The 15,253-nt window shown below is 41.5% G+C and overlaps 1 protein-coding gene across 1 annotated transcript in view; it reads left to right on the forward strand.

Annotated features, from left to right (window-relative positions):
- The window catches only part of ube2j1 (ubiquitin-conjugating enzyme E2, J1), a 69,419-nt gene that overhangs the window by 10,816 nt on the left and 43,350 nt on the right, over nucleotides 1-15,253 (forward strand). The window lies entirely within an intron of this gene.

Consider the following 15,253-nt stretch of genomic DNA (forward strand, 5'->3'; position numbering starts at 1 on the left):
ATCCAGGCCTTGTGGACGTGGCCTCTCTTTAACCTACCAAAGTTCTGCGTATTCCAGGCAAATGCTTCAGACTGTTTTTAATGTGTTAGGCTGCATTAACCCCCGGCACTAGAACCATTAAATGTGTTGGAGTCGTGCCATGGCAGAGGCTAAAAGAAAGCGAGAGAGACGCGCTAACCTCCTCGGAGCGGCCCACACAGTGCTAGCTGCACGAGGCAGGCCCGCAGGAAGATCAGTGGAGGAGGCCTCCCTTTTTTTTTCCCTTCATTCTTCACATGTTTGCAGGCCTCTCTGTCTGCCTCTCGCCCTGCAAACATGAGAAGAAAGGAGGGAAGGTGAAGGCGCTGGAGGCGCGACGATGCTCCGAGACCGAGCTGATTTCTGAGCACCCACGCGCGCACACACACATTTTGGTGCCACACACACATATATCTCTCTCTCTCTCTCTCTCTCTCTCTCTCTCTCTCTCTCTCTCTCTCTCTCTATCTATCTATCTATCTATCTATCTATCTATCTATCTATCTATCTATCTATCTATCTGTTGCTTTCTTCTGATTACTCTTGCCTTTTCTCTGTTTCGTCCTCCTGTCTCCTCTCCCTCCTTTTTTCATGGGGAAGCATAGAATAAGACCTGGAACTGATGGATTAGATGGAAGGACACGCTTTTTTTTTCTCAGCGAGAGGTTAGAGGAAGCATTCGCAGAGCTAAAACGGCGTGTAGCATTTACATAATCCTGCATTTTTTAAGTGTTATGGAATTGATGCTCTATATGTTGGCATGACCTCACATAGTCAACTTGGCACATGTCAAAGTCATACATGGCCTAGTCTGTGTGTCCTACTTTTGGTTTATTCGCTGTAAACCATATTTACTGCAACTTATCTTTGGAACAAAACTAGAAATGTCAGCTTTTCAGAAGAAGGACAAGTGTTTGTAGTGTTCAAACGATGGATGGAAATTAAGACAAATTAAATCTGAAAACTGACTGACTAAGATATAAACAAAGCCCTCGCAAAACACTTGGTATATGAAGACTTAGTGCATAATACAAAATTCAGTTGATGTGTGAGCTTATTAGATTTAAAATGGGTTCCTTTTATTGCATGTGGAATGTAGTACTTCTAGAAGGAGTCAAGCAAAATAGTGTATATGAAGTAAATGGCCCAAAACCATATCAAACATATTGTATATAAAAAAAACTAGTGTTGTTTGAACCAATGGGCTGAGAACTATATGAAGAGTTTTGTTCTAAAATGCATTGTAGACCACTTTCAAGAACTTTTTTTAATGGTGTACATTGTTGAGAGTGGGATTTACAGTGCTGTACTATGATTATATATTATATCATTGATGGGCCTTTTTCTATTCTAAAGTGGTGAAGTTAAATTTACTGTTCCTTACTAGCTCAAGTTTGAGCGAACAGAAATGCCATGAGCAGATCTAGCTTTGACTCGATGTACATCAGTAGCTTTTGACAGCCATCACTATCCACCAGGTCCTCCTCTGTAATTTCACCCACCCCTTGTGTGATTTTTTTTTTTTTTTTTTTTTTTTCTCCTCACTTCACACTTGGAGAACATGGACAACTTGTCTGCCTTATTGCTTGAAGGTGTTTTTCACCCTCTCGAAAAATGTTGCTGTTCTCATCCTCTCAGAAAGCGGTCCCAAGCACCACTATTTTAGCTGCGCTCTTCATTTTTTAGCAGTCCGGTCTAGCAGAACCAAGAACGACTGCCCTCAACTTTAATGATCAACTGCCAGTTCAAGTAGGAAATGAAAAATTGAAAAGGAAACAGGGCTTGACTTAAAGACACATGACAAGGGGGAAAGGTCAGTAACAACACTTGCATATGACTACTGTACTGCAATCGTTTATGAAATTTGCACTGAACAGTTTGTAATTTATGTATGAGAGAGTTGAAGGAGAGCAAAGGAGAGCAAGAAAAAAGAGAGAACATAATTGTCTTTGATTTCGTCTCATCATTAAACCACAGTCAGTCTTATTATCTCTCTCTCTCTCTCTCTCTCTCTCTCTCTCTCTCTCTCTCTCTCTCTCTCTCTCTCTCTCTCTCTCTCTCGCTTACTTACACACACACACACACACACTACTTTCTCCTTGCACAATTTTCTGAGGCAAGTTGAAGGTATTGCTCCTACTTTGAAGTGACTTGAGCAAGGCACCTAACCCCCAACTGCTCCCCAGGTGCTGCGGATAGGGCTGCCCACTGCTCCGGGTATGTGTGCTCACTGCCCCCTAGTGTGTGAGTGTGCTCATAAGTGTGTGTGTGTGTGTGTGTGGTGTTTCACTGCATGGATGAGTTAAATGTGAGGTGAAATTTCCCCATTGTGGGACTAATAAGGGTCACTTAATCTAATCTAATTCTGTGCTGGGCCGCTGAGTTTGGGCCATAAAAGTCAAAAGTCAAAACATTCGTTCAAACACAAGGGAAAAAAAATGCACCTCAATGATAATGCAAATTAGGACGATAATCACTGTGTTGAGAAAGCGAGAGAACTAGAGAGGACTAATTTATTGCTAAATATTTTTGGAATATGGGGTTTGCATTCCTTTTAAGAAATGTGCAGGCCTGCGCCCCAATAGTCGTTTTTTCTGAGAGAGAGAGAGAGAGAGAGAGAGAGAGAGAGAGAGAGAGAGAGAGAGAGAGAGAATTCACTGTAAAAATTAAGTTCACATCATTTTCTGAGGTCAATTAGCTAGCGCTGAGTGACCAACTCGAGGGCTGTGTTTGAGTGTTTGTAATCCCTACATTTGTGCCTTGATAGGTCACTCTGCTTAAAAAACAAACAAAACCCTACACATTTTAAGTGTGTGCTTACAGTGTTTAATGCCATTTTGAGCTATGCTTTCAGTTTGGGCCATAAATCTCAAAACCTGGTCGAAACATGCGTTAAAAAAACACCTCAACTTCTGTTACAGATTCTGTTGTAGATTTCTAATAGTTTATTAGCGTTAACCTTATGGTGTTTTGCAGGAATACGTTCTGTAAAAATTTGATAGAAAGCAGTTCTCGATTAAACCATAGACATTCAAAGCATCTGAAAGGCCCTACATGTTTTACCTGTGTTTTACAGTGACTCTTTCAGTAGAGAGCTAGTATAGTTTGTCCGACACAAATTTTTCACTCATCTTGGAAGTGTTATCGTTGAGTGCAGCTAACAGTGTTGACCAAATTGTTTATTTGTTGGTTAATTATTTACATTCCTTCTTCAAAATGTATCATTGCTGGTTCTTGCTTGTTATGTTTCCTCCTGTTACACAAGGCTTCCTCCTACATCTTTTCCATCTGCTCATAGCACAGTGTCAGGGGACAGCTCAACATGCTTGGAGAAGAGCGCCAACTGCCAATTGCGCGTGACAAACACCCGCGTTGGCCACCATCCTGCTTTTCCCAGAAATTGCCAGGCCAGTTGTGCTCTCTTGGTCTCCCAAGCTATAGATGGCTGTAGCCTTGCTGGAGATCTAACTCACGTTCTTCCAGTGTTGGACAGTTTTGCCATTTGTGAACCTAACGTTTTGATCTCTTTATGCATGATAATGTAATTTTAGATCATTTTTGTTGGTCATTTTCAAACTGTGTAATATAAAATAACAAAAATAGCTTTGATATGATGATGTCAACAGGTATGTGATTACATTTCCTTTGACACGTCAGCATTTATGTCTCTTTGATATTTGACAATCCTAAATGGGGAGGCTTGAACACTTAAGTAGGTCCATTTCAAGTTGCCTCGACTCCTGTGCTGTCCTTCCAGGACCTGGAGTGAGATTTCTCTGGCTGGTGAACACAGGACTGGTCTGGTCTGGACTGGGTGGCGACTGGCACTGGGGATGCCCGGAGCCAAATCCTTTAGAATGCTGCCATAGTCGTTTGTCTTCTCGTTTTGTTTCGCTCAGTTTTGTGATCCTCTCAGTGTCTTCATATCTGTCTGTCCCTCAGTGTTTGTTAGCTCTCTCTCTCTCTCTCTCTCTCTCTCTCTCTCTTTCTGTCTTTCTGTCTCTCTCTCTCTCGTGGCCTACTGATCAAAGCCCTTCAAGCTTGTCTCTCTGTGCTCATTACCCAGCATGCATTGCACATGTGACAGCATCTGTGAGAGGCTCCTGCTGAGTGCTAGAGCCTGAAGGACCTGAACTGGTTCAGTCCTCTCTCTCTTTCTCTCTCTCTCTCTTTCTCTTTCTGGCTGTATAGGGACCTAGAGCCTGCAGTCTGAGGACACTGGGGTTGCAGGAGCTGTATGTTGCTGACAGGACTGACATACATAGCAGAGCTAACTGACCCAGTGTACCAGAGCAGAAGAGTTTCTCACTATACTGAGATATAGGCTGTGGGCACCAGTGACACTGTATCCTTCAGTGTCTATGCCACAGAAATTAGTGGTGGAAGATTTTTCATAATGCCATGTTAGACAGTTGTTAGCCCCTTAGAAGTCACTGGCAAAACCAAAAATGTTGTAGGATTTTACTTTAATGATTTCTTCCTCATAGCCTCTTCCTCAGAAGCTAAGAAATTATGTTGCAAGTGTGGTCGCCGCGTTTGTGTTTGTAAGTAGAAGAGCAGATAATTTGTTATGATTTGCAATTAGGACAGGGCAATATGACAGCATTTATCTTGAGAAATTATTTCTCAGTATGAGAGAGTAGGTTTTTCTGAACATGAACAGTTGAATATTGACTGAATGTTTACAAGGAGAGAAAAAGTACGCCTTGGTTGAAATTAGTGTAGCACAAATGTTGCATTAAAATGATTTTTGCTCATAATTTTTGAAAGTATTTTTTAATTTGGCAGTGCTGGTTGTTTTAATCTGCTCCAACTTCAATCAGACCTCCGAAAAAGACTAATTGTTAAGTCATTGTGTATCATGACTTCATGAAGGATTGTGATACTGTGTTGCTGCCATATCACCTACTTCTTTGAAATGAATGGAACCATGTTTTCGTGTAAACAGTCTTGTGAAAAAACAAAAAACAAATAGCAAAAAGTCAGAAGTGGAGTTTGATCCTGCGCATGACTGTCGTTTGATCGTTTGACTGTCGTTTGATCCAACAGAATTGAGCTGACGCGGATTGTCGGATTGTGGTTGGTTGGTGTAGTGGTTAACACCTCTGCCTTCTACACTGTAGAGTGGGGTTCAATCCCCACCTGGGCAAACACCCTACACTATACCAATAAGAGTCCTTGGGCAAGACTCCTAACACCTCCTTGGCCTGACTATGTAAAACGATCAAATTGTAAGTCGCTCTGGATAAGAGCGTCAGCCAAATGCCATAAATGTAAATGTATATTGTCAATCAAATATAATGAAACTATGTAACTTGCTGTGTTAATTTAAAGCTATTGCAAATAATTACATTATATTATGTAGTCGATAAATAATGTATTTGTCTTATTTGCCCAAATTTGACCCTAGATTACCGCTTCATTTAAAAATCAGTGCATTCTGTTATAGGTATTTGAGGGAATAAAATGAGCCACATTAGAATGTATCCTTTCAATAAATTAATAACATTTATTTACATGTTCATATTTCCTAAACCTAAAAATCATGTGATTTCCATAAACTGAACACAGTGACTTCATGTTCCAACCAATGAGTGTGTACATATGCTATCTAACACACATGCGGTCAGTGGTTCACCTCCTCCATGATTGTAGCCTCTTGTTCATAGATCTTGTGGATTCTTGTTACAGTGTAGGCTCTCGAGGGGAGCTGGAGCTTTCCACTGTGTTGTTGCTTTAGTTTGCTGCTTGTTGATGTGTCTATAGGACTCATGAGACCACTGTCCAGTGTGGTCCTATGAACGTGCTAAAGTTTTTTTGCTTTAGAAGCCTTTCAGAAGCTGTGTTTGAATGAGAGGGCTACAATCGCAGACTATATCATGGCCACACACAGCATGGTGCAGGTGACTTCAGCCTGAACTGCTACTCCTACAAGTTTAGGGTCAGACAAGGTAAATGCATTAATTACATTCAAATTTAGTTATGTTAATTGATCACAGTACACTTTGACAGCCCTACATTAAATATGAAATGAATTAATAATGCACTGTAAATTGAACATCTGACAAAGTGAGAGTATTAACTCTACATTACTCTCTTAGGCTGCTTTTTGCAAAGCACACTGAATATTTGGAGCATGCAATGTTCCAAATGAATTACCATTAAAAGAGCATCAGCATACGCACTTGTGGATTTCCAAGAGCTCTGGAGAGTTGTGCCACTTGATCAAGATTATGGTTGTTTGTTTTCCCATCTTTGCATATGTTAGAGCCAAAAGTGTGCACCATTGATTCTTCATTGCTGCAGTATGATGTTCCACCCATTACAGTGGTCTGCACTTCATACCAGCTGTCTTATGAGCACGTGCACCGACACGGTCAGGTGCATTTTAATGCAGTGTGGACGTGTGGAGGATTACTGCTTTGAAATAGCAGTCTAATACAGCTTATCAATAAGAGTGAAATTGGCTAAGGTTCTGGGTTTGCAATCACAAACAGTAATCAAAGCGCAGTGTGAATGCTTTTCCAATTTCCATTTGGAGAAATAGATAAACAGATAAAGGGTTAGAACCGGCTGGCTGGGTTCATCCAAAGCAGACTTTTTTTTTTTGATGCTATGAATACGATTAGCTTATGCTATCACCTACAGGTCCTGCCATGCGGCCCAGCGGCAGCATGCTTTACAACAGCTTTGGTTAAATCATCTATATGTAACTGTTATCACAAACTGCTCCCCAGTGATTTCTGTTTTGATTGCTCTCTTATTTAGATTATAGTGCCAAATACACAAATAGAGATGAAGATGCCAAAAGGGCAGCTTGAACTGAATGAGTTGCTCTGAGACGAACACCCGACGGCGCCGCACAAAGCAAATAAACATCTGAAGAGTATGTCCCAATCCCACTTTTCTTCCTAAGCTGACAGATCCGGATGAGGAATGACAAGTCTGTCCCCTCCCCTCCCCCCTTCCACTTCCCCACTTCTTAAAAGAATGATTGCTTCATCGTTGCCGTCGCTCAGTAATACTGAGCGAAAAGGCAGGGAAAGACGTCGTTCCTAATCATTTTTGATTTCTGTCAACCGCGGATAACGTGAGAAGACTCCGGGCTTCGCATTGTGAATGGAATTAGCTTGTGCCTCCAGCTTGTTGCAGCATCGTCTTGTTTGGACTTTGATAAGTCCGACACCACAATAGCTCTGTTCATATAATTGTCAAATACCACCGAGCTTGTTGTCGGCCATAGACTGGCTCTGAAACCGCAAATTCTCGGTTGTCTAACTGGCACTGGTTGCAGCTGTGTATCACTTCTATTTTAAGAGCCTCTCGTTTTCATTTTCCAAAGCGATCTCATCGTCGTAGCAATTAGGGCTCAGTTTTCCTCCTTCATTAACACGTACGTGCCTCAACTCGATTTTCAGAATATCAACCATGCTTCTTAATTCTGATGTTAGTATCTGAGACCCTACATTGGAGTCCCTGGAGAATGAGACGTTAGGTGGGTTGCTCTGTTTAACTGCTGCCTGTGAAAACAGCGAGAATAGCTTTCATCTTATGAAGTGGGATTGCACTGCACCAAGGAAGCAGCCACGGTTCATGGGTTAAGATCGGCATCCCGGCCCATATGTGCTGGTGCTGAGGCCCACTCATTTTGTTTTGTTTTTCTTTTTCTTTCTTTTTTTTTTTTCTTTTTCCTTTTTTTGTTACGCCAAATTACACAGATAGTTTTAACTGAATAATGGCTATATAGAGCGTTTACACTTCACTGAAAAATATTTTAAACATTTGAAAATATTTGAACTACAAATATGACATGGAAACAGGTAGGGTGGGGGCATATAATCCATAAACAATAAATATATCAGGCTCTCGGCCAGCAGCTTTTTAAGTCATTTTTGAGAGAAGCATTTTGAGAAGTCTTTAGTGTTGATTTTAGCCAGTAATTTCATGAACTGCCTATGTCATATAGCAGTGTTCACTGCAGAGATCTTCACTTTATAAGTACATAAAGTTAGTTTCCTGTGGTAATTTCAGTGTTATGTTAGTAGATGTTATGTAGTTATCAATAGCATTTTTTTGGGTTAGAAACAAATTTTAAGCATTGAAGCTTGATCTTTTAGATCGAAATGCCTGTATGGTCAGCTTGAATGATTTTATGATTATGAAAAACGTCAAACTAGCAATGCACTGGTGCCGTGTTTTTCTTTCCTTAAACAATATCTGATCCTCAAGTATTCACTGATACTTGTATGCATCGATGTAAAATCAATAAACTCTCTTTATGTGCCAGTATTGGTGTGGATGCTGATACAGTATTGGTAATCTGAACACTTTTCCAGACTTTTCCCTAGTATTTTATACCAGTATCTGTATCTGTCCATCTCTGCTTAGTGCGCTCTCTCTCTCTCTCTCTCTCTCTCTCTCTCTCTCTCTCTCTCTCTCTCTCTCTCTCTCTCTCTCTCTCTCTCTCTCTCTCTCTCTCTCTCTCTCTGTGGATGATTTCATCTGCTCTGACGTCCCGTCCTCCTGGACTCTTCCTCTGGTTAGTGATTTTTGCTCCAGCAGAGAATGTGGCCTGGGGCAGTGTTTTCGTGGAGCACGTGCCTGGGGAGGCGCATGAGTCCTCTCTGGCTTCCTTTTCCTCTACTGCTCCCTCAAGACATGGGAGAATATCTCTTCTATGCTCACTCCCTTTTTTTTAAACTTGTTTTACTTTATTTCCAGTTTTTTTGTTTCTACCTCTCTGTCAGCGTGAGTCTCGCTTCCTCCGTCCTCTATCTCTTTCTGTGTTTATTTACAGCCCCCAACCTCTCTCTGCATCTCTCTCTTTCTCTCTGCATCTCTCTCTCTCTCTCTCTCTCTCTCTCTCTCTCTCTCTCTCTCTCTCTCTCTCTCTCTCTGCATCTCTCTCTCTCTCTCTCTCTCTCTGCATCTCTCTCTTTCTGCATCTCTCTCTCTCTCTCTCTCTGCATCTCTCTCTCTCTCTCTCTCTCTCTCTCTCTCTCTCTCTCTCTCTGCATCTCTCTCTGCATCTCTCTCTCTCTCTCTCTCTCTGCATCTCTCTCTCTCTGCATCTCTCTCTCTCTCTCTCTCTCTCTCTTTCTGCATCTCTGCATATCTCTCTCTCTCTCTGTATCTCTGCATCTCTCTCTCTCTCTCTGTATCTCTGCATCTCTCTCTCTCTCTCTCTCTCTCTCTCTGCATCTCTCTCTTTCTCTCTCTGCATCTCTGCATCTCTCTCTCTCTCTCTCTCTCTCTCTCTCTCTCTCTCTCTCTCTGCTTCTCTCTCTCTCTCTGCTTCTCTCTCTGCATCTCTGCATCTCTCTCTCTCTCTCTCTCTCTCTCTCTCTCTCTCTCTCTCTCTCTCTCTCTCTCTCTCTCTGCATCTCTGCATCTCCCTCTCTCTCTCTGCGCATCTGTCTCTTTTGCTCACTTTCTCTCTCCTCAGTTCACCTCTGGTGCTCTTCCCCTATTTCTAATTCAATTTGAATCCAGAAGCAATTTCATTGTGAAAACAAGTTTGTTCCACTTCTCCAATTATTTTCCAATTTCAGCCACAGCCACGGCCCCATTATTAAAGCAACAGGGTGATTTGGACACGGTACTTTACAAGCTCCTCATCCAGCAGGCTGCCAAGAACGCTTCCCCGCAGAGTGAGCAGAAGAGGGGATTCACTCTCTAATGGATTCCATGTGTGATATGTGGCGTTTTGTTAACTGCTGCTTTGTAAAGAGGGGTCGACAGGGAATTGAGTTTGGCTTGAGTGGGTTTCATGAATAGACAAAGTTGCTTGCTGTCTGGTTGCTTATCTGCTGTAATTTCGGAGCTTGTGAAGTGTTTACTTCATTTGTGAAATTCTAACATCACATCACATGGATTGGTTGTTTGAAAACAAGTAAACTATCCTTCTTCTTTTCAGTTTAGTTCCACTTGGCATGTTTCCACACTGAAAATGCTAATTGAATTCAATTACAAACAAGGGCTGGGCGATAAGCATAAGTTATACCTTGATATTTTGCAGCCATTTGGGGATAAACTATAGATTTTCATCACTACACACTCACTCTCTCTCTCTCTCTCTCTCTCTCTCTCTCTCTCTCTCTCTCTCTCTCTCTCTCTCTCTCTCTCTCTCTCTCACACACACATACTCACACACACACATACACACACACACAAAATTACATTATTTTAGCTCTCAGTGCAAAACTAATCCTATCTAAGTAGTGCTAAAGTTTTCTCGTACTGCTTTCCTAAATGTTTCATACTTCAAGGCGACCTTCTTCTACATTAATGTCATACATATATTAATGTCTAAAATTGTGTACACCCATACAGTGGTTCTTCTGAAACTAGTGGTGTTAATATGGACTTTGTCTTCACTGGAATAACAGCCTCTACACTAAGGCACCTCTACAGCTGAAAAGGCTGCACCATAGCCCATTTGAAATGATATTTTTTATGCTGTAATGACCCCTTACACCCCTTCTCGTCTCCAGGCTTTTAAAACATTAAGTTATAAAAGGTACAAATATGTACTTTTCAAGTGGAAAAACTTATTGAAAGTACAAAATTAGACCTTAAAACCATTGTTGTACCTTTTGAGGGAACAACCATGAAAAAAAAAATGTACCTACACAGAACCTTTATTTCTAACAGTGTGGGTGACAGCTCAGCCATCGGTTGAACACAGTACATCAGCAATGGGTGCACCTCAAAGAAGCCGAATTCACTAATTATAAGGGGTTTGTGCTCCAGGTGTGCTCACTGCCCTGTAGTGTGTGTGCATTTACTAGTGTGTATGTGGTGTTTCAATGCACGGATAGTTTAGATGCGGAGGTGAAGTTTCCCCAGTGTGGGACTAATAAGGGTTTCTTAATCTTAATCTAATCTTAATACTTTTTGAAATATAGTATATTTACTAGGTGCTCTTAACCGCAGTAAGAGTAGACTGCATAATTTGTTATTCCCTTTCACCATTTCAGACAGAAAGCGACTGACTCACCTGCACAAATAAAAAAAAAACACATTAAGATATTTACAAGGTAATTTTGTATCTCCAGAGACGTTTTTGTAAATATTTGGTTCATCTCCCAGCTCATGTGCAAACTAGTGTGAAAACTGAGCTGGTGTTTTGCTTCGGTAAGATGGTGACTGATCCCCCTTAGGTAGAAATCAGTGTTAATACACTACAGATCTGTGTCACAGTTAAGGGTCAGCTCATTATGTGAGAACAGTCTGTGTGCATATTTATTGGTCAGCATCATTTGGGCTACTGCTTCTTAGTTAGAGCTGTAATACGGAGGGTACTGCGGGGCATTTATTGCATTAAGTTGGACTGGAGGTCATGTCTCTTGTCCACTCGTTCACCTCCTCGCTTGGTTGCACATTCTCCATCTCTATGACATGAAATGAAAGGTTTGTTTTTGACTGCAGTCTGGGTGCGTTTAGGCATCATATGCAGCTGTCTTCTTTGGGGTATAATTGACCTCAGCGTCTCCATAAATGTGTTTACACAGCTGCGTACGGAGAGCTTGTCAGCAGAGGACGAGGTGACGACTGAATCTGCCTTATTCGTTGTTCTGCGGAGGCGGCATTTCTTTTCATCTTAGTGCTGCAGTGCCCTGGAGTTGTTTTAGTTTATCGATTACTTACGAAGATGTATATTAATATCCTGTTTGAGTAGATTTGTTCTGGTGCACCCACATTTCACATGCTTATGAGACGGAATTAGCATTCTGTTTTTTTTCTTTTGCAGCTGCTTGAGGCTTGTTTGCTATGCTGTCGTTTAACTTTTGAATGGTTCTTTCCAAGTAGTTTGAGCCAAAACATTATGACCAACTGCCTAATATGCTGTAGGTCAGCTACATACCCCCTACATTCCCATCAAGGCACTCTGTGGTATCTGGCACCAAGACATTAGCAGCAGATCATTTAAGTTGTGAGGTGCCACTTTGGATTAGCCTTCTTGTTCCAGCAACGAGGAAATTTAACCCATCTGTGAAATGAAACACCACATACGCACTAGTGAGCGCACACACACACTAGGGGGCAGTGAGCACACTTGCCCGGGTCGGTGGACAGCCCTATCTGCAATGCCAGGGGAGCAGTTGGGGATTAGGTTTCTTGCTCAAGGACACCTCAGTCATGTACTCTCTGCTCTGGGGACCTTCTGGTCACAGGGCCGGTTCCCTAACCTCCAGCCCATGACTGCCCATGTAAACATGTCAACTCACAGTTTGCTTACTGGCTTATATCCCAGACCTTGACGTGCACTATTGTTACATTATTTGCTTTATCTGTGAGTGGTCATAATGTTTTGGCTCATTTATAGCCACGTTTACATGCAGCCTAATAATCTGTTAATAATCCAACTAAAAGCTCAATCGGAGTAGAATACGTCCATGTATCTTCAGTCAGAGTAGTCTAGTCCGATTGAGGCCATTCAGAATACAATTTCTATCTGATTGAAAGTTTGGGTAATCCTGTAAATAATCTGTTAAATAGGAGAATAATAGCCATTTAAATGCCTGAATCCAATTACATTTCTAATTGGAACATGTCAGTATGTTCTGCGCATGTGTGTTCATGTCATAGTAAAAGCAGAGAACTCATAAAGCGGCTCTGGCAATAGTTTATAACGTTCAACATGGTGGAGCAGAAACTGGCCTGCAGAGGAGACGAAGTTTATGCTCTGATCTTTAAAAGACGGCGGTGGGACGGACGTCCAGGTTATGTGTCTCAGAACACGACGTCTTCCTCACAGCCTTTTTAACAAGTATATGGGAGGTACATTTTTCTGAGTCTAATATATTTAAAGCAATTAAAAACACAAATGTGCCAACTGAAAACTCCTCTCACTCTGACTGTCATGGTAACATTTACTCTAAGTGGTTCTCCACGCACGCGTGTCATTTTGGATCGGATTACTTGTAGTGAGCATGTAAATGAAGATTTTATTCAGACTGTTGAAAAGAGTGAGCATATAAACACCTTAGTCTGAATCTGTAATCGTAATGTATTTTAATCCGATTGGCAAAAATCTTTGCGTGCAGTTTTAGATCCAGGTGAATCCAGGTCAAAAAACTGGGGTGGAAAACAACTGAAAGTGACATGGTCAGAATGGTTCTTTTTGAGGACACTCCAAACATTCACTTTCAGACTTAATACAGCATAATCCACCGTTCTTTTCAAGCACAGTATTGCCCTGAACTGCTGCAGGTGGATTAGGCTACAAATGGTACATTGCTGAGAAACGTGTGTGTGTGTGTGTGTACACACACTCTCTCGTCCTCCAGCTGTCTGTGGATGTGTGCATTCTTTTTGTCACGCTCCGACAGTCTGGTATCACCAACGGCTGCGTTTCCGCTCGACTGAGTGCACTTGTGCAAAATTAAGTTGTATAAATCTAAAACTGAAACGACTGTCATGTATTTAAAAAATGTAAGTCCACTGCGGGAAATACATCAGAGTTAGGCTATTACTCAAAACGAAACGGTCCACTAACAATACAGGCTTAACTAACTGCCAGTGTTTTAACAACAGTTAAACTGTGCACACAGCTTTTATCGTGGGAAGACGGAGAATACAGTGCTGTGGAATAGTGCTTGATTTCCTTTGCTTTTACTTATTTCAAACACAAAATGATGTCAGGTCCTTATACAAAATGTAGTAAAAGACTATTAAAACACCAGAAAACACAACACAGTTTAAATAATCATTTCATTTGTTGCAGGAAAAAGGTTTTGCAGCACCTGTGTCACCCACCCTTGTGTAAAAGTGATTGCCCCCAATCTTAACTGTTTGTGCTACATTTAGAGATCAGTCTTTCTGGAATTTTGCAAGGCTCACTCTTGTGTAATTTATTTATTTATTTATTTTATTCAGCCACATTGGAGGGCTTTCAAGAACATTTAAGATCCTGCCACAGCATCTCAGTGGGCTTCAAGTCAGGACACAGGCTAGGCCATTCTAGAGCCTTAATTTTGTTTCTTTTGTTTAGTAGTGGACTTGCTCTTTAGATCATTATTTGCAGCGTAAGTCACTCGAGAAGACCCTGAGAGAATGCCAAATATAGTTTTAATTGATTTATTATTGGAAGAAAAAAGTTATCCAACACCAACAGGCCCTGTATGAAAACGTTATTGCACCATTGGCCCATATGATGTGACCCCAGGTTAAGAATTCAGGGAAATGTCAATTTTATGTTACATCAGGATTGTGACAGTCTTGCAAGTAAAAATATTATACTTTGTTACTGTGGAGCTTGAGTGCCTGAACATGAGTGGTGTTGTTAAGAATGTGACTGAAAAGCAGATAGCATGCCTTATTTTCACTCACTGGTCTAACTACTACTAACTACTTAATACTACTATTCCTCTGTATATAAGGTGCTGGCAAATGCCAATGGTCGTCACACCTTTGTAGGGAGGTGACTGGTACGGTACTTAGTCTTTGAAAAGAAAAGAAAAGAAACAAAAAGAAAAGAAACTGCCCCAAAACCAGAGGGGAAAAAAGGGCTGAGACAAGAAATTGCACCAAAAAATAAAAAGAGAGAAGAACAGGGCTGAAAAAAACAAGAGAGTAGTTGTCCCCAAATTACTCAACAAAAAAACAAAGAAAAAAAAATCCAAGCCATAAAAAAGGTGTTTGCCCTAAGAGCAAACGAGTTAAGGAAAGTCTGCCAACTGTCATAATCACGGTGGCAGCATCTTTGTGTTTTCGTTTTTGTTTGTTTTTTGAGCACACTGTCTGTGGCGACCCCTTTGTTTGTCCCTCACTTCCACACCTTTTCCCGACTTCCTCAAGGTGCCTTGACCATCGCCACTCGCACACTCTAGTGGCGCAGCGGTAGTGTCGTGGACCGTGGACCGTCGACCAGAACTACGACAGTTCAAACCTCAGTCTGGGCACCTCATTAGTGGTGATGGCAACTGCATATTCTGTTTTTGTTTTTGCTGGGCTTCAGTTCTGAGATTGGGTCCACCTCCCCGGCGTGCCGCAGCAGCCGCATGACCCACATTCTCTTGAGTTTCAGCTTAAGGACAGATGTCTTGATATCTTCCTGTAGACTTTTTTGGTCTCCTCCATCTACCAAACGTTGCTCCAATAGCCTTCTGGCTTGTCCATGTGATCTTTAGCAAAATGTAGACAGCCAGCAATCTTCTTTTTGGAGAGCACTGCTTTTCTCCTTGTAACCCTGCCATGCACAACATTATTGTTCAGTGTTTTCCTGATGGTG

Source organism: Pygocentrus nattereri, chromosome 4 (assembly GCF_015220715.1).
Source record: "Pygocentrus nattereri isolate fPygNat1 chromosome 4, fPygNat1.pri, whole genome shotgun sequence".
In the NCBI taxonomy this organism is placed as follows: domain Eukaryota; kingdom Metazoa; phylum Chordata; class Actinopteri; order Characiformes; family Serrasalmidae; genus Pygocentrus; species Pygocentrus nattereri.